This window comes from Elephas maximus, chromosome 7 (genome assembly GCF_024166365.1).
Source record: "Elephas maximus indicus isolate mEleMax1 chromosome 7, mEleMax1 primary haplotype, whole genome shotgun sequence".
NCBI classification, from domain to species: domain Eukaryota; kingdom Metazoa; phylum Chordata; class Mammalia; order Proboscidea; family Elephantidae; genus Elephas; species Elephas maximus.
In genome coordinates, this window is record NC_064825.1 from 77,680,652 (window position 1) to 77,707,856 (window position 27,205).

The following is a 27,205-nucleotide window of genomic DNA, read 5'->3' on the forward strand; positions in this document are numbered from 1 at the left end:
TAGAAGACCTCATTAGTAATTCCAACTCTTCATTTTTTTGTGAAGGCCTTAAGAAATCTCTCTTCCTTCTGTCAGGAGTACGTGTCACTCTCAACCATTATCTTCTTCTTCACAATATATCAAAAGCATAGCCTCCTCCTCATTCTTATATATTTTTAAGAACCAGGAACTTAGCAGTTTCTTGATTACATCTAAAAAGACAGGGAACTCTTTGGTTCCTTCACTTACTTTTCCTGGTACTTATTGAAGTAATTTAGACCTGGACCCTCCTTCCAATTGGAAATCAATACACTGACTGGCTAATGGAGCCCCAGTCCATGGCACCAACTGCTTAGGGAGTTGTTGGAAGTTGAGACACAGAATCTACCTCACTGGAGTTATAAGTTTGAATCTTTCACTTAAAATACTCAAAAGCTTTCAATTTCATAAAAAAATTACTGTGGCATTTGGTGTGAGTAGGGAATTAAAACAGTAGATTTTACCAGGTATGTTCCTACATGAAGTTATGGCATAGACAGGCTTGGGGAGATTTTCATGACTTCTTTCACCTGGGCTGGGTTGGACACGTTGGAGAAAAGTCTCTGAAGACGCTCAGGATTCTTCATTATCCAGAGTCCATGTTCTTCTTTGATCTTACCTGAGAATTCCTCCAGTTGTTGTAGCCACTATATCAAGGCAGTTCCACAAAAGCCATCCACGGGTACAAAACACAGAAAGTTCACACACCCTTTCAAATAAAAGGGAAATGGTAGATTAGAGACCTCATTTATTCCTTGGTTAAGTATTTATTGAGTGCCTACAATGTTAAAGATGCCCCTGCTCATTGCTGGAGCACACAGCTCGTATCTAGTGGAGAGAGACGGAAGGGTATGCTTAGATATTAAATGTAGAAATGTATACAGACAACTATGAGCACTTGAGGAAGGATCTACCTGCACGTAGGGGTTTTTGTATATGTACTGGTGTGTTACATGAGGTAACCATGGTACTTAGGGAAGTTTTCTGGAGAATTTGATATCTTCAGCTGAATTTTGAAAGGATGGGTGGATGTTAGCTAGGTCAGTAGGGTAGAAGGGGTATTTCTGGTAGAAGAGACAGCATTTGCAGTGATAGAAAGTCAGTGAGAAAATAGCCTGTTAAAGAAGGTCAGGTAGTTTAGTTTGATTAGAGTTTAAGGTTCACTGGGCAAGGGTGGAGTGACATGAAGCTTAAGAGGTTTGTCAGATCATGAAGGTTGAGTTATGTCATGCTAAGGGAGTAATAAGTGGGTCACCAACAAGGTTTAAGCAAGTGAATGTAATGGTCATAAATTTAGAAATAATCACTGTTGCAAGGTAATAAATGCATCCAAAGGGGACAGAACAAATATAAATAGTAAAATAGAAGACATATGACTGGTTGTTGTTGCTGTTAGGTGCTGTTGAGTCAGTTCCGACTCAGAGCAACCCTATGCACAACAGAACGAAACACTGCCCAGTCCTGAGCCATCCTTACAGTCATTGTTATGCTTGAGCTCATTGTTGCAGCCACTGTGTCAATCCACCTCATTGAGGGCCTTCCTTTTTTCCGCTGACTCTGTACTTTGGCCAAGCATGATGTCCTCCAGGTACTGATCCCTCCTGACAACATATCCAAAGTTTGTAAGACGCAGTCTCGCCATCCTTGCTTCTGAGGAGCATTCTGGTTGTACTTCTTCTAAGACAGATTTGTTCATTCTTTTGACAGTCCATGGTGTATTCAATATTCTTCGCCAGCACCACAATTCAAAGGTGTCAGTTCTTCACCGGTCTTCTTTATTCATTGTCCAGCTTTCACATGCATATGATGTGATTGAAAATACCATGGCTTGGGTCAGGTGCACCTTAGTCTTCAAGGTGACGTCTTTGCTCTTCAGTTCTTTAAAGAGGTCCTTTGCAGCAGATTTACCCAATGCAATGTGTCTTTTGATTTCTTGACTGCTGCTTTGATGCGTGTTGATTGTGGATCCAAGTAAAATGAAATCCTTGACAACTTCAGTCTTTTCTCCGTTTATCATGATGTTGCTCATTGGTCCAGTTGGGAGAATTTTTGTTTTCTTTATGTTGAGGTGTAATCCATACTGAAGGCTGTGGTCTTTGATTTTCATTTAAAAGTGCTTCAAGACCTTTTCACTTTCAGCAAGCAAGGTGTGTCATCTGCATAACGCAGGTTGGTAATAAGTCTTCCTCCAATCCTGGTGCCTCATTCTTCATATAGTCCAGCTTCTCGGATTATTTGCTCAGCATACAGATTGAATAGGTATGGTGAAAGAATACAACCCTGACGCACACCTTTCCTGACTTTAAACCACTCAGTATCCCCTTGTTCTGTCCGAACAACTGCTTCTTGATCTGTGTAAAGGTTCCTTATGAGCACAGTTAAGTATTCTGGAATTCCCGTTCTTCGCAATGTTATCCATAATTTCTTATGATCCGCACAGTCAAATGCCTTTGCATAGTCAATAAAACACAGGTAAACATCCTTCTGATATTCTCTGCTTTCAGCCAGGATCCCTCTGACATCAGCAATGATATCCCTAGTTCCATGTCCTCTTCTGAAACCAGCCTGACTTTCTGGCAGTTCCCTGTCAATATACTGTTGAAGCCATTTTTGAATGATCTTCAGCAAAATTTTACATGTTTTTTGTGATAGTAATGATATTGTTCTATAATTTCCACATTTGGTTGGATCACCTTTCTTGGGGATAGGCATAAATACGGCTCTCTTCCAGTCAGTTGGCCAGGATGCTGTCTTCCATATTTCTTGGCATAGACGAGTGAGCACCTCCAGCACTGCATCTGTTTGTTGAAACATCTCAATTGATATTCTGTCAATTCCTGGAGCCTTATTTTTTGCCAGTGCCTTCAGAGCAGCATGGACTTCTTCTGTCATTACCATCTATGCTTGATCATATGCTACCTCTTGAAATGGTTGAACATCAACTTGTTCTTTTTGGCATAATGACTCTGTATATTCCTTCCATCTTCTTTTGATGCTTCCTGTGTCATCTAATATTTTCCCCATAGAATCCTTCACTATTGCAACTCGAGGCTTTAAGTTTTTCTTCCGTTCTTTCAGCTTGAGAAACACCAAGCGTGTTCTTGCCTTTTGGCTTTCCATCTCCAGCTCCTTGCACATGTCCTTATAATACTTCACTTTGTCTTCTTGAGCTGCCCTTTGAAATCTTCTGTTCAGTTCTTTTACTTCATCAATTCTTCCTTTTGCTTTAGCTGCTCGATGTTCGAGAGTAAGGTTCAGATTCTCCTCTGACATCCATCTTGGTCTTTTCTTTCTTTCCTGTCTTTTCAATGACCTTTTGCTTTCTTCATGTATTATGTCCTTGATGTCATTCCGTAACTCATCTGGTCTTCGGTCATTAGTGTTCAACGCGTCAAATCTGTTCTTCAGATGGTCTCTAAATTCAGGTGGGATATACTCAAGGCCATATTTTGGCTCTCGTGGACTTGCTCTGATTTTCCTCAGTTTCAGTGTTCATAATATATGCCAGCACTTTTCAGCATGTTTTACATGTGCTAACTCATGTAATCCTTCCAACAATTCTATGTGTTCAGTGCTGTTATTATCCCCATATTACAGATGAAAAAACTAAGTCACAGAGCAGTAAAACAACTTGCCCAGATTCACTCAAATAATAAATGGCAGAATAACAATTCAAACCCAGCAGGCTCACTTTCCATGCCCTTGTCATTATGCTAGACTGCCTTTCAGTAAGTGCTAATACTTTTTGAGAGTGTCCTATTTGCCAGGTGGTGCTCTGAGTGTGTTAAATGAATTGGCTATATACTAAAATCACCTTATAAGTTAAGTAATATTATCTCCCCATTTTATAGGTAAGAAAACTAAGCAGAGTGGTTCATTTGTTTAATATCACTCTGTAAGTAACAGAGGTGGAATTCAAACTATGCAACCCAACCCAGTGCCGTCGAGTCGATTCCAACTCATAGTGACCATATAGTGTCTGAAATCAGAACCTGTGTTCTCCTCCTCTGTGTTGTATGGATGTGAGTAGATTAGTTACAGGGTGTTGAAATAATCAAGGTAAAAATAATGGTGGGGTGATAGAGGAGATACAGGATCTAGATCTAATCTCAAAAGTGACATCCTATCACTTCTGCAGTAAGTGAGTCAATAAGTCCAGTCCACACTCTAGGGGAAGGGATAACACAAAGGTATGAATACTATGAGGCAGAGATCACTGGGGGCATCTTTGAGGCTGCCTATCCCAATCCTTATCCCCATGGCACCCCCTTCTTAGGAATTCATAAAGCTTTGTTTTAAAACCACCAATTTAAGTAATGGGCAGAGCTCAAAAGGAAACAGGACAAAAGGAACTATACAGGTAAGAGAAAAATCAGGAGGGGTGATCCTACAGACCACTGAAATGGTGAGTTTCAAGAAGGCAGGAAGTATCAAAAATGTCAAATAGTATACTAACGTCAGAAGCCATCCTTGGATGTATCTTTGGTAACCTAGGTGGTAACATTCGCAGTGTAAGATTGGCGTGGAAAATGGATTACCGTGAAGAGTGAAGTTGTGAAGTCAAGGAGTAAAAGCAGTGAGAATAGGGTACTTAAAAAAAAAAAAAGAATCCTGTTGTGAAGGAAAGGGTCCATGGATGACACAAACACGTTGCGCTCGACTGCTAACCTAACGGTTGACAGTTTGAACCTACCTGGTGCCGCCATGGAAGAAAGCCCTGGTGATCTGCTTCCATAAAGATCCCAGCCAAGAAAATCCCATGGAGCACAGCTCTGATCTGTAACACATGGAGTTGCCATCAGTTAGCGTCGACTCAAGGTCAACGGGTTTGGGTTTAGTTTAGTTGTGAAGAAAGGAGAGGGTGTGTTAAGTAGAAGCAATCTATGCTTAAAAGGAGAGGTTTTCTTTTTGTTTGTTTGTTTTTTCATGAAGATGCAATGTATGAAAGCCTTTCTGATGATTAGATGTCTTTGTAGTATTAATAGTGAAGAGGGAAATAAAGCAGTTTGGGACATGATCCCTCGACGCTTCATCCCAGTGAACAAGGCGTCTGCAATCACCTGCCTGGGCTGCAGAAGAGCAAAGCAGGGAGCCTATGCTGTAGACCAATGTGGAATAAAAATTTGAAAAGCAAGGCCAAACGGAAATGAAGAAAAGTGTTTTCTGTCATCTAATCTGCCACCTGACAATTGGTTACAGTGTCCTGAGGTATGCTGCTGTGACATAGCACAGTGTTTTTATTCTGTACATTTGGATCTTTCATATAATTGATATTTGTTAGATAATATTTGTCCTAATGCTTCCAATGTAATTCAGGTTCTCAGGTAAGTTCTAGGAAGCACATTTCTCTGAATATGCTTCCAGCCAAGTTCATTCCTCCACTTCATTATCTTTTGCCTTACTGTGACTTCTTCTGGGTTCTTTTAAAGGTAGCATCACACTCTGTCTTAGAGAGGTAGTTCTAATTTTAGTGGTTTAAGTCACAGAGTCTGGAGTCAGTCTATCCAGCTTCACTTTTTAGCTCTGACATTGATTTGCTGTGTGACCTTGGGCAAGACACTTAACCTCTCTGTGCCTCAGTTTGATCACCTGGAAAATGGTAAATGTTTTACCACCTGCAAGATGGTGGAATCTTTCTCACCAGGGTTGTAGTGATTATTAATTACTGGCAGCTAGAAAACTGCCTAGCACAGAGGAAGCACTCAACAAATGCTAGCCACCACCATAATCATCATCATCACCATCATTGTCATCCTGTGACCTCCACCGGAAAGTGAGCCATCATTGACTCCTCGCTCTTCCTTCGTCCCTCCACATCTGACTAGCTACTGACACTATGCTGCTTTTAAAGTAGCCAGTGTCCTTGTCTTTACTAAGAAGATTCTAGTTTGAGGTATTAGATAAAAAGCAAACCTGCTTGAAACCGTGACAGTTAGGTTGTCCCACTTGTCTCAGGAATGGTCAGTGGCTTGGATTACCAATAAGACGAATAGATTACCAGTACACTGAGCATAGCATTCAGTGATCTCCACGATCTGCCCTTTTGTGCTCTGGCTAGAGTCTGCTTGTGTGTTCATGCCTTTTGTCTATCAGGCATGCCGTTCTCTCAGCCCAGTATACCTGCAATCCCCTCCCCTTCCGTCTCTGAAACGGCTCCTGGTACTTCAAGGCCTGAATCAGTTCAGCCTGCTCCACCAAACGCTTCCGGTCTTCCTAATCATAATTATCAGTTCCTTCTTCTGTATTGTGCAATATGTTTCGGTTAACTCTATCAGATATCTTATGTCTTTCTGCTTCGTGTTATAGATATTTGTTTAGATCTTTGGGTCTTTTACTAGACTATAACTTTCTTTAAACCAGGGGCTGTATCTTATTGATCTCTGTATCTGCATCAATAATGAGCACAGTGCTCTGCTTATTGGCACTCGTAGCATGTTTGTTAAAGGAATTAATGAGTGACTGAATGAATGAAACTGGTGAATACTGAGTTCTCTCAGCTTGAAGTTACCGGGTAGGACTGTCTTCTTCCTATCAGTCATTTGCCGTGAATCTAGAAACCTTGCCATTAAAGATTCATTATTTTGTGTTACCATAATTTTCATCGCTTAAGAAGCCGCAGCTCTGGAAATAATAAGCTATTAAATCTAGAACATTTTTTGCAAAGGTATTTATCAAATCAGAGACAAAAGGACAATGAAAGAACTGGGCCACAAGGAAGGTGGAATATAGTTTTGTTTGTGATTTTACTTAGGGCTGACCTTCTTTGTAAGATTCAAACACGAGCGAGGGGCCAGAAAAGAGGCTTGTATCAGATTATTTTTCTCGAAATCACGCTTTTATGTGGGAGGCATACAATAACTCTTATTCACTATTGATTCTGAGCCATGGCTACCCCATGTGTGTCAGAGAAGGACTCTGCTCCAGAGGGTTTTCAGTGGCTGAGTTTTTGAAAGTAGTTTGCAGGCCATTTTTCGCAGGCACCTCTGGTTGGACTTGAACTGCCAACCTTTGGTTAACTGATAAGCACGCTAACTGTTTGCACCACCCAGGGAGTGTACATACTATAAACCAAAAAAAACCAAACCAGTTACCCTTAGGTTGATTCTGAATTTTGGTGACCCCATGTATCTCAGAGTAGAACTGCTCTCCGTAGGGGTTTCAGTGGCTGACTTTTCAAAAGTCAATCACCAGGTCTTTCTTCCAAGGCACCTCTGGGTGGACTAGAACCTCTAATCCATTGGTTAGCAGCCAAGTGCGTTAACCATTTGCACCACCCAGTCACTATGTAGTTGGTGCTATTTGACTAGTGGTCCCTTTGCCGAGCATAGGGCATCCTGTTTCTGGAGAAGGTGGGACTATGCAAATGATCAGCACGTGAAGGGGGGTCCACAGGCTTCCAGGTTCAGGTCTACATACTTCCTTCTCCATTCTACTTGTTGCCTCCCTCTGTAGTCTGGTTCCAAGGAAGCTGTTTGTTACAGCAGCCATATTCTGTCAAATCCATTGCTTTTTCAAATCCTGTTTATCCTAATTTCACATCTATTTTGTCTGGAAGGAGCTCTCAGGCTGGATAGTGTAGTTTTCTATGTTTGCCGAGGCAGAGAGAGCTGTGATGGGCTGGCTCAGCTGCTCCTAGCTTGTGCAGCCCTGACTAGAAGAGGCTATGGAAGTCCCTGCACCACATGGGGGTAGGAAACACGGAGGCAGGATTTCTGTGTAGGCACTTTGACTGAAAAGCAAAGATTTGTCTCCTCTAGCCACTCTATCTGGAACCCTCAGGGTGGTACTTGGGTTCATGCTTCCCGGCTACATTTACCAGTATACCCCTTGTCCCCCAGGGCATGACACAACATTATTCACCAGTTTTCAAAGTTGGATCAAAAAAAAAAATTTTTTTTTTTTTTTTGTTATTTATGCTCTAATTACACTTCATTACTTTTTGACTAAAGATCTCATTTCACTCTGGTGAAGGACCCAGTGCAATCTGAATAATTTCAAAGCAGCTACAGAAAACGTGCACTGGGGGGGCCACGTTTCAAGAAATAAGCCTTCTCCAGTTTGTGAGATAAAATATCCCATAGTGATTTGTGCTTCAGTGAAGCTTAGAAATCAGGTTTGGAGTTGCCACAAAAGATCTTTTTTTTTTTTTCCTTTCCTCCCTCCTACCTTTTCTTAATCGATCATCTTCTGGCAATATCCATGCAGCAGTTTGCTTTTATTTCTTTATAGCTTTTACTCCTTTCCTCTAGTATTGTGATTAAATCCAACCAGTGTTTCAGCAGAACATTACCCCTGCTACCTCGAAGCTATCACTCTGACTACTATGATTTTTTGAAGAAAGGAAATCCTACTAGAGAGCCTCTAGCACTATTTAAAATAAATTGTTTTAAAGGAGAAAGATTTCTTCAGTAGCTTAACAACAAGCTCAGTGAATCAAATATCTTCCCCCTCATTTCAGGGCGAAGTCTCATTTTTTGGCTGAAGCTTCCTCGAAGGAGAAGGAGTCCAATTTGCCCTTGAGGTTCTCACTGTCAGGTTTCTGCCAAAGAGCTGATCTTTTGCAGAGGGCTGTGGAGTCCTAGTTCAGAAGATCTAGATGAGAGATTTCCCCTCTGCCCACCCCTATCCCTACATCTGCAACAAATGTTAGTTCTGTTAACTCTGACTTTTGTCTTGGTTGGGAAATTGCTGAGATTTTCTTATGGGTGTTGATTTAGGAAATAATATTGGAGTCCTTATTCCCTGTCCTTGCGCATAGAGAATGACCCATCTGGAGCTGGGCCCACAAGGACTCACAAGACACATCAACTAGGCCCTGAGATAAAGACAATAGATTAGAATAATCTTGGAGAATACCTTTTAAGGAAACTCACGTAAACCAGAACACAAAAGACTTTCCACTCCTATTTTTTCTATTAGCATTTAGTGATTATAAATTTGTTGGACCAGTGAAGACCCTCCTGACTGTCCTTACTGAAACCTGTACCAAGGATTGTTAAAAAAGATATTCAAAATGTAGAATCAGTTTCTAGCCAATCTGTGAAAAGGTGAAGCTTTCAATAGGTTTTGCCCATTTTGTAGAATTAATATATACTGATGAAAAAAAAAAATTTTTTTTTTTTGATGACTGTAACGTCCCTTGGACTTGCCTATTCTGTAATATTCTCCGGACTTGGGCAGACATGGCTGTGGCAGCGTGCTTGTCCGTTTTGTCATTCTTGCCTATTCTGTAATATTCTGTGGACTCGGGCAGACATGGCTGTGGCAGCGTGCTTGTCTGTTTTCCCATTCTTGCTTATTCTGTAATATTTGCTTGGATTCAGGCAGACATTAGCTCTGGCAGCATGCCTGTCTTCTTCCACTCTTGTCTTTTTGAATATATGCTGAATAAAACTTCCTTTCTGCTTTACTAAACTTTGTGATGTTTTTCCCCTACAACAGTGTTTCCTTGTTTTAATTCTCTGCGTTGATTTTAATTTGCAGTCAGGTGGGATGGGCAACTAGCTCTTTAAAAAATGTATATAATAGGTTTAATAATTAGCAAATACACACACACACACAAATTTGATTCACTGGGATAACTCTCCCAGGTTGCCAGATCCATGACAGGGTGGTCAGACATTAGTTCCCATTTCTGCCACTACTGACTACCTCACTGTGTATGACCTTAGACAAAGCCCTTCACTACTTAGGGCTTTGTTTGCCTATTTTGTAAATTGCAGGACTGGACCAAAGGTGTTTCTCTAACTGCGCTGTAGGACACTATGTTCTTTGACATGCTGATAGGTGTTTTATGCAACAGCATACAAAATTTAAAACAAAGTGAAAAATTTTGTGGCCAAGTAGGTGTGAAAAATCCTTCCTTAATATATCCTTCTCTTGGAGATTCATTTTTCTATTGGCATTTAAAGCCCTTGAAAATTTCTATAGTTAAAAAAAAGAGTATGAATCTGTGTTCCTCAAACTTAACGACCACTGTATCAGGATAGAGACTGGGTTATGCTGCTGTAGCAAATGGCATCCAGGTCTCATGGACTCTTGCTCAAATTCCATATCCAATGTTGACTCATGGCAGCAGAGAGGGGCTCTTCTTCACCGTCACTCAGGGATACCAGATGAAAATTACAGGTTGTTTTTTTGCCAGAAGTAAAAGAGGAAGTTCAGGAGGGTCTCAAACCAGACCAATTAAGTGCTCCAGCCTAAATATGATGTGGGTATATCATTTCCACTCATAACTCATTGGCCGGAACCAATTACTGATCAACCAAAGGGAGACAGGAAGTGCTCAGAATGAAGGAAAACTGCATGGTGGTGAGCAGAACTAACAACAACCAGAACTTTGGAGCCCTTTCTTATTGTAAAAGCTGTAACTAACTTGTAGAACTACATTCTGGAAAACTGTATACTGGATGGATTTTTTTAAGGGCCCTTCCAGCCCTGGTGGTATAGTGGTTAAGTGCTACAGCTGCTAATCAAAAGGCCCCACCGGGCTGTCCTTGGAAACCCTATGGGGCAGTTCGACTCCGTCCTATAGGGTTGCTATGAGTCAGAATTGACTCGACAGCGGTGGGTTTGGTTTTTTTGGTTACAGCTCTGAACGTCAACAATTCCATGATGTAGTCACAGAAAACCTTCCCCCTTTCTAGTGAGCCTGTTTGTTTCTCTAGGAGAAAGCACCTTGTTTTATAAGCTAAAGCTTTAAGAGATGAACCTTTTAATTGACTGTGGGAACTTTTAGGATACTTGGTTTATATCAAAGCATACTTCCTGTCAATCACTAAACAAAAACGACCACTTATGTCTGAGCCCAACTGCATATCCTTAGATTAACAGAAAAAAAAATGAGGTTTGCCTGTGACACAATTCTGTTGAAAAATAGAATGTAGGTAGTCATCTCATGGGTGATTTCAGGCATTTTTTTTGAGCTCTTTGCGTTGAAGGCCTTCTTCTGCCCACTTGCTGGTGCCTCTTAAATGTCTCAACAATAAGATAAGAAATGATTCACCTGCTGGAAGCAAAAGAGACTTGAGGATCCTATATAGTCTATTAATCTGAATCTGCGCTTCCCCTTGCTCATTATACCCATAAACCCATAAACTTCTCAGGTGTTGGGGATGCAAATAAGGTCATGTCCTCGCCTTCCCCCATCCTGCTCTCCATCTATTTCTTGTGACTTTTTTTTTTTTTTGACCATAATAACTCTTTGTCTTCTAAGGAAATCATAAAAATACAATCCTGTACAAATGAGAAAGGCTGCCTTTAGCATCCTGTAATTTTCTTTCTAGTATGGGGGTTACAGTTTATAATGTTTGGGTGAACTGCTGACTTGTCTCCAGTAAGAGAAGTTCAGTCCAATCCACCTATGGTTCAGTCTGAGCAACTGCCTATCAGAGACCTCAGTGGCTGGGGTGATACTTAATTTGTCACAGAACAGCCTAAGGCTATGATAAATTCATAACCTTCTACCTCCCTTACCTCAATACACACAGGGTTTGTTGGCAGGTTTATAACATTCTGAGAATAGAGGCAGATTTATAAACATTTTGTAATGCAAAATGGAGTTATGCACAGCATTGTGGACAGTCATGGTTTGTGAATTGCTAATAACCCACGAGTCCGGCTTAAATATACATCACATCCTGAGACATTAATCAGTTCCTAAAGCTGAGAGAACACAAGGTTTGTCCTTTAGGGGCAGAAAGTGCCTGTTTTGAAGAAAGGAATCATAATAAGGAACACATAGGCCTTCTAGACCTTGGAGCTCTTAGCACCAGTACATCTTTTGTTTCATTTTTGAATGAAAAGCATTTGCAAAAATGTACTTACAGTAGATTCAGTGTGACTTTTTGAAAAGAGGATAAGCGTAGTGGCTAATATGTAAAATTTCTCCGAGGCTGAGTCCGCCATGAAAAATTAATGGATTTATGAGTGGGAGAAATCAGAATCTCTTCTCTTTGTGCTTTGCTGTCACATACAGATGGTTTCTTTTTAGTTGTTTTTCAAGGTACAGAATCCTTTTATCTTTCTGTTAAATCAAAATACATTTGAAGCCCTTGCAGATACTGTGCCTCCATGCCCAGAATTTTCAATATTCTTTTGATGATTCGACCAGCATCATGTGAAGTATCTTAAGCAACCTAACATCCTCCCCATTTTAAAGATGTGATAACGGAGATTGACAGTTTAAAAGACTAGTCAAAGATAGTTACCTAGAATGTGAATGAATTAGGATTGAAAATCAGACCTTTAAATGATAAATCTAGAGCTTCCCCTGATTGTGGTAATCATTAATACAATTAGTTTCCTGGTTGTGTGCTTTAGGTATTATTTGTTTGTAGAGTGATTCCTTAGGTTGTAAGCAGGACTTTGAACTGGTTCTTCCTAGTTCAATCATGGCTGAAGAAGCAGCACCAGAACAGACCCAAATTTTAAAAATTTGGGTGAACCGGCGCCATAGCTGTAATGGGAAAAATTATGGGTTGGAGCCCTGCTAGAAACTTAATCTCCCTCTTAGAAAACAAGGGCAGTGTACTCATTGCATATCAATCAAATCTCTTGCCTGCTGGATTTTGTGCAGTGTTGGAAACAGTGGTGCCCCACAGAGATGGTGGCTGACAGTGCAGCTTTTAATGTGATTCACTCTCCTCAATCCTGGCAATAATCCACTCTCATACATCCAGCTCCGAAAAGGCTTACTACACCTCTCCCTAGTCTCCCATTCCAAGGCTTTGACCTGTAATTTTTCCCATTCCAGTTATGGTTCTGGATCACCCCAATTTAAAACATTTGGGCCTGTTCTAGTTTCACTTCATCAGACATGACTGAACCAATTTGAACCAGTTCAGAACATTGGTTTTAGGGAGGTAATGTAAACCCCCCAGTAGAAATATGTTGCAAAGAATGAAAATATATCACTGAAACCAAATATTTGTTATGAAGTATGTACCATATCATACCTAGAAAATTTAAGAACTTTTGAATTGTCCCTGGATGTCTCTGTTCCGAGACCAGTGTTCTGGCCAGTTGAGAACTGACCAGGGCTTGGAAACATTCAGAGTTTCTCGATGAAATTACTGTTATGTTGAAATATTTCTCTCTGACTCTAAGTGTTTCTTCCATGTGAAAGGAGCTCAGTCAATGTACCTGCTCACCTTCCTCTGTTCTCGTCCTTACTTTGAGCTAAAGGAAGAAGAGTGACTTATCTGACATTTGGGAACAATGAACTGGGCGTAGCCATACCGAACTCAGCCACTCTCCTTTTTTTGGAAGAGGGCTTTCTGCTCTATTCCTCCAGGGACTAACTCTGCCCCTGTTAAGGACAGAGTGAGAAGTTTGTCCCAATTCAGCATGGCTGTGACTAAGTGGATAAGTACGCCTGATTGCATGGTGTACAAGTCAGCTGGCCCAGCTCAGCCTTTTTCTGTCAAAATGTGATATTTGGGCCTCCACCTGTTACTCCGTGGCCTTATTTTTATTTTTTTTGTTCAGATCCTGTAGTGATTATAGTGGTACAATTTATTGGACATGCTTAAAGATCTCAATAGCCATGACCCATGAATTTATATCTTTTAAAACTACATATTTGTTTTTAATTTTGGAGTATTCCTTGGAATATTGAGTCCTAAAGGCTGTAATATACTTAATAACAGTAATAATTACAGCAGATACTCTATATGATATTGAGCTAAATACTTGCTTTTTCTCATTTAATCCTCATTGTAATAGTTTTGACGGACATGTATATTATCCTTGGCTTTCAGGTAATGACAGAGATTTGGGTTCAGTGACTTGTGTAAATTGGAACATGTCTAGGAGGCTCTGGTTGTTAGCCCTCAGGTGTTAGCCATCTTGGGGACAGACAATGGCAAAGGCTTCCCTATTCCTGCATCAGACAATAAAAAGCCATTGAATATTTTTGCATAAACATGTGAGACCAGAATTCTTCCTGCCACAGCAGGACATTTTGCCTATAATATTCTTTCCCTTCTTTTATATCCAGTCTTCCCTTCCCTCTTTCTTCTTTCCATCTTTCCTTCCTTTACTCCCTCCCTCCCTCTTTCCCTTCCTCCCTTCCTCCCTTTCTTCTTTCTTTTTCTTCTTCCTCTTCCTTTCTCCTTCCCTCCTTCCTTCCCTCCCTCCTTTTCTCTCTCCCTCTCTCATCTATTTATTAACATCTCGCTGACATTTTTGCTTGGCCTGTTACTGCAGCTGTGATTTGGATCATTGCTTTTTCCCCGTTCTGCTCTGACCCGCTTAAAAACTGTAGTTTTACCCCCTGGTAAATTATATTCAACACATTGTTGGCAGAAAAGCAGCTCTTAAGTGACAGTATAAGTTATTTCTCAAAAGGCCTCATATTTCCCCTCATGTTTATGAGATAATTGGAAATAAGTCTGAGAGCATAAAAAATAGCAGGGGTGAAGAAATTCTAAGGTAATTTTATACCAGACTCTTGAAATGTTTTAGAATGTTTAACCATCTTGGCTGAGTAAGTGACCCAATTTCTTAAATATTATATTTTTAAAAAGTTTTCTTCTGGGGTTGATGTTGTTTGAGAATGAAGTATAACCCATACAGCGAAATATTGTAGATTCTCTATATTTACCTAAGGTCACTATTGATCCTAATTCTGAAGCAGTTAATTATTTGCATTGTCAGAGAATAATATAGTGTGATTAATTCAAATTTCTGTTTATTAAAACATTAGCAAATTTCAACATAAATTATCAATATTAAAGAAAAATATTAAGATTTTTACTAAAGGAACTAGGTTATTATTATTTTTTTTTTTTTTTGATGATTCATACTCTTTGATTTCTACATTCAGTCTGGCTGATTTAGAAGCCCAGCTCTATCACTTCCTTGAGTGAGTATCTTAAACTTTCTAAGGCTCAGTTTTCTTATCTGTAAAATGATGAATACAGTAATTCCTACTTTCATAGGGTAATGGTGAGAACTAAATAGGAATAATTTGCATAATACACTTAGACTAGTTTGTAGCATATATTAAGTGTGGTGGTTTTAAAATATGTCCACAAATGCTTTGACACCTTTCTTCCAGATGTGGAGCTCAATTCTTATCTTCTTGACAGTGGGCTGGACTTACTGATTCACTTCTATTGAATAGAATGTGGTAGGAATGACAGCTTACCATTTCCAACACTAAGTCATAAAAGGAATTGTGTCTTGGACATTCTCTGGGATATCTTATTCTGGGGGAAGTCAACTGCCATGTTGTTAGGACACTTAAGCTGCTCTGTGCTCCCTATAGGCCTTTGGCCCCCTAAGGTCTTCAGTCAACAGCCAGCAAGCAACTGAATCCTCCTACCAACAACCGTGTTTGGGAGTTTTTACGCAATTCCTCTAGACTTCAGATAACAGAAACCCAGCCATCAGCTTGACTCTAACCCCATGAGAGACCTTGAGCCAAAAGTACCCACCTAGCTGCTTCTGGATTCCTGAACTTCAGAAACTATGTGGGATAATATCTGTTGCTTTAGGTTAAGTTTTGGGATAATTTGTTAGAATTAGATAACTAATATGGTAAACAGTCAAGAAATGTTAGCTGTCATTATTATGCATTCATTCTTGGTAGTTGTGAAAATTGTTTGGAGGCACAGAACCACATCCATTTTTTAATTGCTATCATAAGACTGCAGTTGGCAAAAGCGGGCCACACATTTCATGTTACTGCTTTAATGTGGTTTTTAGTTGGTTTCTAAATTCAGATCGAGCTATGAGTTAAATGTTCTCACTTTATAAAGAACAGCTTGATTATTTTATAGAGAAGGATGATATTTTTAAAGAAAGTGAAGATAGTACTGCTCAAGCTTCATTGATGCCCAAAATAAAAGGATGAGCATGTGTGTACTTGTTATATATAGGTACATTTCCCATGTTACAGGTATATTTAGTCCCCTTGTCCAGGTGAGAACACCAAAACTCAGAGACTGGAAATGATTTCCTAAAATGGTTTAGGAATAGGAATGTAGAATAAGAATTTGAACCCCAGTGTATCTGACTCCAAACCCTGTTTTTATTACTACATTCCACTGAGAAAAGAAAGATAGAATCAGGGCCCATGTTCAAATTGCATCAGGCAACTCATTTAGGTAGACTGTGTGTTGATGAAGTGGGAATTCTAGGCTTGTTCCTGTGGGGGTCAGTGGTTCTGCACAAAGAAACATTAGATTACAGCTAGATAGCACATGTCAATGACCACAAGTCATTGGTCAGTGAGATTCCTTCCAAAGGAATGGGGAAGGTTTGGAGTGAGAATAGTGGAAGCTATGGATGACTCAGCACAATGTATCACGACTGTTAGGAAATCCAAATCCAGGGCATGTCTGCTTTGATGAATGAATCAGTTGTTCCTCTTTCCCTAACATTTCACACATTTACCTGAAGTGATCACAATTGTCACAGAAAATGGAAAGACATAAAGAATAGCGAAAACAGCCCGAGAAAAGTATTCTGGTATCCATTAAACATGGACATTTAGTGCCATTTCACTATACTCCATGAAGTAAGATTTGCCAAGAATATTTTTTTTTTCAATGAACAAGAGGGCAAACCTGTAGCCTTAACTTATATGTAAATCTTTTTTTTTTGAAGGGTTGGGAAGGGGACTCTAAACAGGTTGTTTTTTAGTAGCCCAGACCTTCATAGGTCCTTTCTGCCTACTAAGGAATTTGACTAATTTCTTCCCCTCTCTAACAAATGGCTTGACATTTCTACTTTATTGATTTATTTATTTTGTAAAAGTAGCCATATCAACCACCAGGCACTTCAACAAAAATATTGTATTATTTCTTACCAAATTGATACTTGTTATAACAAAGATGATAATACAATTCCAACTACTGTCCAGTCATTGGAGGTCTGGTATCTGACCTTTGGAGTATGACCAAAAAAGGGAATTCAGGGTCTGTGTGATTGTGTGATTCCACAAATGCAAGTTACTAACCTTTGCATCAGTTTTACAGTCCCGAAGGAATGAAGACTACTACTCAAATGGCAGCTGGCCATGCATTAGTCAGTCTGACCATGAGATCCTATTGTTTTAGCAATCGCTATTGGTCTAAGAAGGGATGACCAAGTCAGCTATTCCTGAATTTCAAGCATTGGGAAGATTCTGGGGTTAGATCCAAGCAACTCAACCCTATTGAGAGTCACGAAAGGAACAGTTGCTAACAAAGAGTTGAGTGTACATGTATTATCCAAGGAAGAGGGCATTTAGGAGAACTGAACATTTCCATTCTTATTTATTGGCTGAGAGCCCTAGAGGCATACTCTTTGGTTTGAAAACAGACTGTGCCATTTATTTCCTGTGTAACCTTAGATAAACCACTTCACCTCTCTAAGGCTTCATACCCTCATCTGAAAATCAGGATGAAGCTAGTACACACCTCAGAGGGTATCGTGAGGATTTAACAAAATTATATTTGTAAAATTATTAAAATAATGCCTGGTACCTGTTAATCACTCAATAAATGTAAGCAGTTAATAATACATGTAAACTGTTCAATAAATATAAGCTGTTAATAATAAATAATAGTAATAACAACTATTGCCATTTTCCTGGTTACCAAGCCTATTTACTTTTTAGAGGAAAATCAGGGTGAATGTGTCATTCTTTGCATTTAGAATGACAAACGCCAAGTCTTCGTGTGTACATGAGTGGTGGTGGTGTTGAGGATGAGTACATTTGAAATAGACCCAGCTGACTATTACCTACTCCTGTTATCTGCCTAATGCTTACTTAAGGGGCACTGCAGAAAGAATCTGCTAGCCCTTTAGAGTGGACCGAGGCTGCCTCGTGTGTCTGCTCAGGTTTTGTACAATGTAACTCCAGGGCACATGGATTCACACAGGCTGTGGGTGGGAATCTACTCAATGGCAACAGGTTTGGTTTGGTTTTTGAATGATAAGAATGTCGTGGCCCTGGTTGACACGGGATCTAAACTGACCACAATTAGAAACAGATCCCCTGTAATTCAGTGGAACTGAGAATTGACTCAGTTCTTACCACATTTGTCATCTCAGCAGGATTTGACATAATCTATCATTCACTATTTCTTAAAATACTTTCTTCACTTGGCTTCTAGGATATATTCTTGATTTTCTTCCTACCTCAGTGATCACTCCTGCTCAATCTTTTTAACTGGTTTCTCCTCATCACCTCAATTGTTCATTCTTAGAATGACCCAGGACTCAGTATCTGGGCCTCTTCTTTTCTGTCTACACTCACTCCTTTGGTGATCTCATCTGTTCTTTATGTCTGTAAAACCATGTCTATCTTGATTATTCCAAAATGTATCACTTCAAACCCAAACTCATTCCTGAGTGACTGGTTCTTATCCAACTGCTTACTTGACATCACCACTCAGATGTTTAGGAGACATCATAAACTTGCCTTGTTCAAAACCAAACTCTGGAATACTTCTGCTTTCTAAAACCTGCTTCTCCTGCTCCTCCTGCAGTCTTCCCCATTGCACTAAGTGCCAACTCTATCCTTTCACTGCTCAGGCCACAAACACTATAGTCTTTAATTTCTCTCTCTCCCATACTGCGTATATATTTATAGGCAAATTCCATCAGCTCTACCTTCAAAATATTAACGGAATCCAAAAGCTACACACTATCTCCACTGCTTCCACCCACATCCAAGTTATTTGTAGTTTTTTTATGGATTCTAACCATCTACCTATTTACTGACCATCTCCAGTCTATTCACAACAGTCTCAGTGATTATTCTAAAGTGTTGAATCAGATCTTGTTGCTTCTTTCTTTAATTCCTCCAACAGTTTTCTCATCACACTCAAAGCCAAGCACTTACAATGGCATACAGGGCCCTAGTAATCTGTTTCCCCTAGACCAATCTTTTCAACTACATTTCTCATCTTCTAACTCTGCTGCATCATTTTAACCTTTTGTTCTTTTTTGGACAAGGCAGTTACACATATACCATAGGCCATTTGCACTTACAATCCCCTTTGCCAAGAATACTCTTTTTTTTTTTTTTCCTTAGTTCGACCACAGTGCAATCTGCATAGATGGGATTTATGTTATGTTTATTGCTGTATTCTCGGATCTTAGAAAAATGTCTGGCGTGTGTTTGTTGAATGAATAAATGAATGATTTAAATTTCAGTTGAGCTGAAATTATTCCTATAGGCACTACTCTTAAAAATGTTGTCAGCCACAGCTTTTCTTTTTTTTTTTTTCAAATAAAAGAAGACCTAGGACATTCAGTGTATTTCCTTAATTTTGCAAAAGTGTTTATGAAGGCTCAAAAAGGAACAGTAATTTGCTCAAACCTTATAGTAAATTAGTGGAAGATTTGGGATCAGAATGTCACTCAGTCTGGTGCTCTGGTGGTGCAGTAGTTAAGAGCTCAGCTGCTAAACAAAAGGTTCAAATCCAGCAGCTGCTCCTTGGAAGCCCTATGGGGCAGTCCTACTCTGTCCTGTAGGTCTCTATGAGTCTAAATGGACTCGAAGGGAACGGGTTTGGATTTTTTGGTTTTTCTGGTGCTCTATTCAATTTAGTCATATGACATGCTAGAAGGCTCCAAAAGAAAACACAAAAGACTTGTTAACGGGAAAACTATAGACATTGATAGGATAAATCCAGGGCTTGCCAATGGCTCTTGAACCATCAGTGAGTAGCACAAGTTCATTGGAAAACTAGGTCCAAGAGAAATTAAAATGGGAAACACGGTTCAGAAAGAAGAGATCATAAGATATGGAAGAAAATTGTCAAATTTGGTCATTGATGATTGATTGGTTGATGCATTCATTCATTTACTGCTTGTGCCAGATCCTGTAATAGATGCTGAGGAACATGGATAAACACTGTCCACTCTGACAGAGGCTCACATTTTTTCAAGCAGGGTAAGGAGGAGCAATGGAACAAGGTGTACATTATATGGGGGGTGTATGAAGGGGAATTCACAGGAGAGGCAAGATATGGGTTAAGTCTTAGAGAACATGCAGTGTTTAAAAAATAGAGAAGGAATGGTGAGGTGAAAAGGTAGAGGGAACAACACTGGCGAAGTCATGGTGGTCTGAGAATGCTTATGTTCCAGTAATAGACACTAACCAAATAGGTCTGGGGCAGTAGTTCAGTGGAAGAGTAAAGAGAGGAGGGAGGACTAGGTAAATGGACTGAAGCCAGTTGGTGAATGGTCTTATACGGCTTGAATCTATAAACACATTTCTAAAGGAGAAACTTTTTTTGCTAAATCTCAGGACCTTTATGCTGCTCTGATATTCTATGCAGTTCCCTAGATATTAACTTTTCTATTATCTGTGTTTGCATAACCCAAGCCATTTTTCATGTGCTTTTATTCTGAGAAAAAAAAATTAATATGAATTCTTCATCAGTCTATGCCACATTCACAGATGGACTTTAGTGGGGCCAAGACCTGGCTCTGATGTACAGGCATATTATGAGAGAAGATTGAGAGAATAAAAATATGTCCTGAGTGGTACATGCCACACTGTAATTCTTTTTAGAGGAGACAAAATATATATATATATATTAATCTTAAAAACAGAGTGTTTTACTTACGTAAGAAAAACCCCAGATGAACAGCCTGCAGAGTAATTATAAAGTACTGAGAGTTGTGAGGTTTACATGGTGTAAATTACACGCAAGGAAAAGAGACGTATTAGATTTATACAATGTAACCTCCTTTTATATTACCATAGAAATGGAGGAAAATAATGAAAATGCCCAGAAAATTATGGAAAAACAAAAGATGATTAAGAAAGATTAATAAAAGACGGATGTTCTGTGATATTGCCATGATTAATCAAATAGATAATATTTTATTTGCATTTGCCTGCCAAGGTGCTGGAATTTTTTTTTTTTTTTTTTTAGTAAATGCTTGTAAAGATGTTGTTGTTAGGTGCCATCCGGTCGGTTCTGACTCAGTGACCCTCTATACAACAGAACAGAACACTGCCTGGTCCTGCGTCATCTTCACAATTGTTGCCATGTTTGAGCCCACTGTTGTAGCCACTGTGTCAATCCGTCTCATTAAGGGTCTTTCTCTATTTTGTTGATCCTCTGCTTTACCAAGCATGATGTCCTTCTCCAGGGACTGGTCCCTCCTGATAACATGTCCAAAGTATGTGAGATGAAGTCTCGCCATCCTTGCTTCTAAGGAACATTCTGGCTGTACTTCTTCCAAGACAGATTTGTTTGTTCTCCTGGCAGTCCATGATATATTCAATATTTTTCACCAATACCATAATTCAAAGGCATCACAAAAAGGCCAGCAGCACTGCCTCCTTCACTTGGTCAACAAATAACTACAGAGACAACAGTCAGAAATTGGAAGAGATCAGAGAAAGTGGATCTGATCTTCCCAGATGATGCACAGAGAGCCTGCTCTAATGAAATCCTGGTCACGTAGTCTAAAGCTCAGACCTGCTTTGGTTTAATCAGCTTGCTGAACATGAGAGTCGAGTACAGCCATGTTGATCCAGGCTCCTCCATACATAATTTATTTCTCCTAAATTAGATCTTGCTTATTTCTCTTTGCTTGACAAGTTATATTGAAAGCTGAGATGGTGAGAATACAACACTGTAACAGGCTTATGTATGGATGTGTCACTGTATGTACTTAAAGCCTTTATACATATAGCTCCAATGTTAAGACATGTCATTTCCTCCCAGGTATATAATGTATGATCAATGCAGACAGTATTGGAATATAAGCAGGTTTTCAGCCTCCTCTATTTTGGCAAATTATGTGGGTACTACTTTGTTAAAATAGGTCCACACTTCCTTGAAGAATTGGACAGGTCACAAGGATATAGCACTTAACAACTTCCTAGGTTGTGAGCAAGGTCTGCACTAATTCACTAAGCCTCACAGTGAGGGACCCTGCAAGATCTGCCCATAACAAGGTGAGACAAAGATTTAAAACCCAAGGAATATGGACACATTGTTTTCATTGCTTTTAAGAAATTTTGGAAAAAATAAAATTCCTGTTTCCATGCTTTCCATTGTCAGCCGAAAGAATGGGATTTGAGAGAGTGTATTAGAGGGCTATGCGTCTCAGGCAAAGCTGAAACACCTGTCATTTTCATGACCATGTGATACTTAAACATCAGCAGTTCCATTCCAAACCCAGAGTAGGACTGGAGAAAATGTGTTTAATAATATCACCTAGCAAGTTGCCCAGGAAATGGACTTTGCTTGAATTCTATCCATGACGTTTAGCACAATGAAAATAATATTTTAAGAAATATATCTCTTCAGAATTCTTTCAAGAATGACTTTGGAGTGGCAGTATTATTTACGTAAATCCTTATGCCTGTCTATGACATATGTACTAGGTCTTGTAGTCATCTTCGCTCATTCCTGATCTGGTAAAAGGAGAACCTGGTTTTCTGAGGTGATGATATTTATAGTTCAGCATCATCAAAAAGCAATTCCTTGCTTATTTGGGATTCGAAGCTCAGCTGGGTCTCCCTTGTGACTCATTCAGTATTCATCTGGGCTGTATGCCTGCCTGCCTGTGCAGCACTCTCATGAATCCTTAATTCTATTTGAACTTAGCAGTGTCAGAGTCACTTTCTATCAGCCTGCCCACTCAGCTGAATTGCACCAGCTATTCTGTGCAAAACATCACACTCCCATTCTAAGATTGATTGAGTGTTGGACCACAACAAAGACAAAGGAGGTCAAACTCTCAGCCCTGGTGGTTTATTTTTAGACCTGATATCATCTTCATCCCTTCTGATTTCTAGAACTGACACAAGTAGTTTTCCTGTTTAACTCCGTGTCTTGTTGAAACAGCCATATTGTCACTTCATCACTGATAATGCAATGAAATATTAATGATGTGCTACTCTCACCCTTGATCCATGTAACAAAGCAGTTGGGACCAACTGATAAGATGAAGTCAGATCAGACCGATACACAGCCAACCTATATCACAACATCTTTCTCATTCCCCTGCTTTGCTTTTCTCTGGGGTGATAGGGGAGGTACAGTTGGAGTGTTGGCCAAGTGTGCAGCTCCAAGAACTCCAGCTGAGAAAGGCAGTGGCTGCTTATAGAGGTCAGAAGTGGGGAGAGCCAGAGAACAAGCTCAAACCTAGTCTGGTCTGTCCATCCACAAAGCAAGTGGAAAACTAAAATGTGTGACCCATTCAGAGGATAGAGAAAGATAGGAAAATTGACGCAGCATAACAGCAAGGGCAGGGGACAGGGAATTGGATTTAAGACAATTACCAAGAACAGGGCTTGTGTGATGGTGGTTTTTTTTTTAATTAGTTGCCCACAGTGTGATGTTTGTTAGGATTGGCCTGATTTAGAAGCACGACGGGGAGGGGAGGCTTTGGAATGTATAAAGTATTTAGAGAGTATTGGATTATATGACTGATATCTCTCCAGTGGCCCTTTAGTAGTTGGAGTTACAGATATATCAGATGTGGTCCCTACCTTAAGAAGTTCACCATCTGCAAGAGGAAATGTAAGTAAGAAATTAGAACACTCACAGGATCACTGGAAAGTAATGGTCTCATTTTACCAGGGGGTAGTAATAGTGACATTTATTGGAAACTTACCATGTACTAGGTATTACAGTAAGTGCTATGTTACCATATTTAATTCTCACAACTATGTGAGGCAGGTACTATTATCTCTCTTTTGCTAGTCAAACAAACACTTATATAGCTAATAAGTGGTTAAGTATGATTCTATGACTTACATCTTGGCAACTACAGTATTCTGTTCTAGAAGACACATTTTAAGATAAAAGATACATGTTGACAAATACGGGATTCACGAGGAGAGTATCAAGAAGAGTTTGGAGACTGAAATTCATGAACTGTGAGTAAGATTCCCCTTTCCTCTTTTTAATGAGTCAGCTAAGGTTAAACATCGAGAGCTACAGATGGAGGTTTATATTGTGGCTTCACGTGCAGATGAGGAGTGGGGCCTTGGTGGGCTGCTTTGCCTGGAGTGGAAGGAAGAGAGGTTTACCCATAGATTCCTGAACCATTTTTTTCTCTACTCTTGATGCCAGGTTCCTCTGGCAGCACAGATTGGGAACCCTGCTGTAATTCACATACCTTGAGCAGTTCTATTAAAAAAGACAAAAATAACAACATGTAAGCAATGTTTAGCTTCTAGAAAAAATTGTGTAGAACTCTTGACAGATTTTGAAGGGCTTTCATATGGAAGAAAAGTAAAAAAAAAAAATTATTCCATTTAATTTGACTGGGGTGCCACTGGGATTAAAACCAAACCCATTGCTGTTGAGTCGATTCTGACTCAATGACTCTATAGGGCAGAGTAGAACTGCCCCAGTAGGGTTTCCAAGGAGTGGCTGGTGGATTCAAATTGCTGACCTTTTGGTTAGCAGCCATAATGCTTAACCACTGCACCATCAGAATTCCAACTAGGATTAGTGATTGGAAATTATAGGAGGTGGGTTGTAGCTTGATAAATAATTATTTTCCAACAAGTAAAGCTACCAAAAATTGAAGCTGACCTTGTAATAGAGTTCTTGATATCTAAAGGAATTCATGTAAAGGCCATGTCACCTATTATCCAGAGATGGCTTTCAAATTTTAGGGCCCATAAGAATTGCTTGGACTGCTTGCTAAAAACACATATTTCTGGGCCTGGTGACCAAATATTCTGACTCATAGGTCCCTTGTGGGGATCAAGAAACTTTTTAATAAGTAAACTTGAGGATTCTGATGCAGGTAAAAAATATTAATCTGGAGACTTTAAAAAGGAATTTCTGTTTACGGGGAGAAGCTAGATTACATGACCAAGTTTGCATCCAGTTTTATGTTCAAATCCAGTTAATCTCTCTCTATTCAGAGCTCCTATTTTTTATATAGTCTTCATCACATCATTTAATACTTGATTATATTCTCTCTTTCATTTTTTTTCTTTCATTATTTTTCTTGTCCATTGAATATTGATTGAACATGTATGCACCAAATACTATTCTAGACACTGAGGGAGGATACATTATAGGACAAAGCAGACAAAACCCTCTGCCCTTGTTTATATCATCCTGAAGGGAGATAGAAAATAAAAGAAATATTATTTCGTAAATATTTCCTGGATGAAACCACACACGAGCTCTTTTGCAGAAGACTGTGTCTTATTTAGCATTTATACAGTGCCTGAAAACAAGGCTATGCCATAATAAACTCATTGCTGTCAAGTCAATTCCGACACGTTGCGACCTATAGGACGGAGTAGAACTGACCCATAGGGTCTCCAAGGAGCAGCTGGTGGATTCCAACTACTGACCTTTTGGTTAATAGTCTAGCTCTTAACCGTTATGGACCAGGGCTCCACGCAATGATAATAGGCATTCAAAAGTGTATTGTAAAGTGAGAAAGAATCTTTAAAAAAAGAATAGGTTTGGAGAAAAACTCCAAAAATTTTTATATTTTTCTACTGTAAACCAGGTTAATTTTAGTGGTTTCACTGATTTCTTTGTGCTTTATGATGGATGATTTTTTTTAAGCTAATAATTTTTTTTCCGTGATAATAGAAAAAAATTATATCCAGAACAAGTAACACAGGCTCCTCAAGTTTTTGGAGAGATAGCGAAGACCCAAAAGTCTTCTGGAGATAAACAAAGATGATGAGGGGGGTTTAACATGCCATAGTGTGGGACGGGTTGGCAAACTATTTTTTTTTAAGTGAAATACCAGATAAGTAAATATTTTTGGCTTTGTGGATCTTAAGGTCTCTATTATAACTACTCAACTCTGCCACTGTGGCAAGAAAGCAGTCATAGATAATATGTAAATAAATGGCCATGTTCAAATAAAACTTTATTCATAAAAACTGGTGGCAGGCTGGGTTTGGCCCTCAGGTCAGAGATTGCTGATCCCTGCTGTGAGAAACTCAGTTGAGAGAAACAGAAGTATTAAACCTAGAGAAGACAGAAAGAGAATACCATTAATATTTTCAAATATTTTAATGATCTCCATGCAGAGAAGGAATTTGACCTACAGTGCAAGACCAGAGGATCTATGACCAATGAGTGGAAGCTTTATACCAGCATATTTTGGCTGAATAAAACTATGACTTTTTATCATTACTTAGGGTGGTGATGAGTTTATCATCACTGGATGTTCATGGAGTCCCTGGGTGGTACAAGTGGTTAACACTCTTGGCTGCTAACCAAAAGGTTGGAGGTTCAAGTCTACTCATAGGCACCTCGGAAGAAAGGCCGGGTGATCATCTTCCAAAAAATCAGCCATTGAAAACCCTGTGGAGCACAGTCTTACTTTGACACACATGGAATCACCACGAGTCAGAGTCAACTTGAGGGCAGCTGGTTTTTTTGGAGGTACCTGTTTTTTTCTCCCCTCTCTGGAATGTATGAGAGCAGGCAAAGGACTCTGATGAACAGTTTGACTAAATGTCCTATTAGGTTTCTTTGAATTATGAGATTCTAAGATGAACATGGAATTTAATACACAGAGCAAGACACAAAAAACTTACATTGACATAAGGACACAGGTAAATGGGAGCCCAGCAAGTTCACATGTTTAGTTTTATCTATGATATATATCAATTACTGGGTAAGAAACAAGCTCTGCTAAATGTTAGGTACACCTAGTAATAAGCAGGTTAAAAGTAACCAAACACTAAAAAGAGGCTAAATATCAATTTTATTGCCAGAGAGTTTGATTTATAGATTTTTATAGATTTGAGATTATATCTAGCAAATGAGCTGATCATTTGAAAAGTAGATTTCTCTGCATTCCATGATAAAAAAGAAAGCCCAGTGACCCTCCTCCCTTTTAAAATTTAAGAGATTTTTCATTTCTGAGCCTCTTTTTGGACTTCTTTGTGTGCCTTATGATGTTTTATATTCATGAAGCTGTAAATTCTAAAAACAACAGTCCTCCCCGAAGGTTGTGCTGATCCATAAAATTAATGAACACGGTGATTTATTCAAAACCCATTGCCCACTGACAAAAATTAGAGCCAGACAGTATCCAAGGGATTAACACAACAAGGAGCTAAATGGTTTAGAATTTGTGGCTATCCTTAATTTTGCTCCCCATGTGTGCCCAAGAGGAAAATCCCCTATCAGCCTGAGCTTGGTTTCCACCTCCCAGTGGAGGGTCAGGAGGGGTGAGCGATTTCAATCAATATCCAGTTGTTAGAGTAACAGCCATG

At 39.4% G+C, this 27,205-nt stretch overlaps 1 long non-coding RNA gene across 1 annotated transcript in view; it reads left to right on the forward strand.

Annotated features, from left to right (window-relative positions):
- Positions 1–27,205, forward strand: part of LOC126079614 (uncharacterized) — an 84,736-nt gene that overhangs the window by 8,811 nt on the left and 48,720 nt on the right. The gene's annotated exons all lie outside the window — the stretch shown is intronic.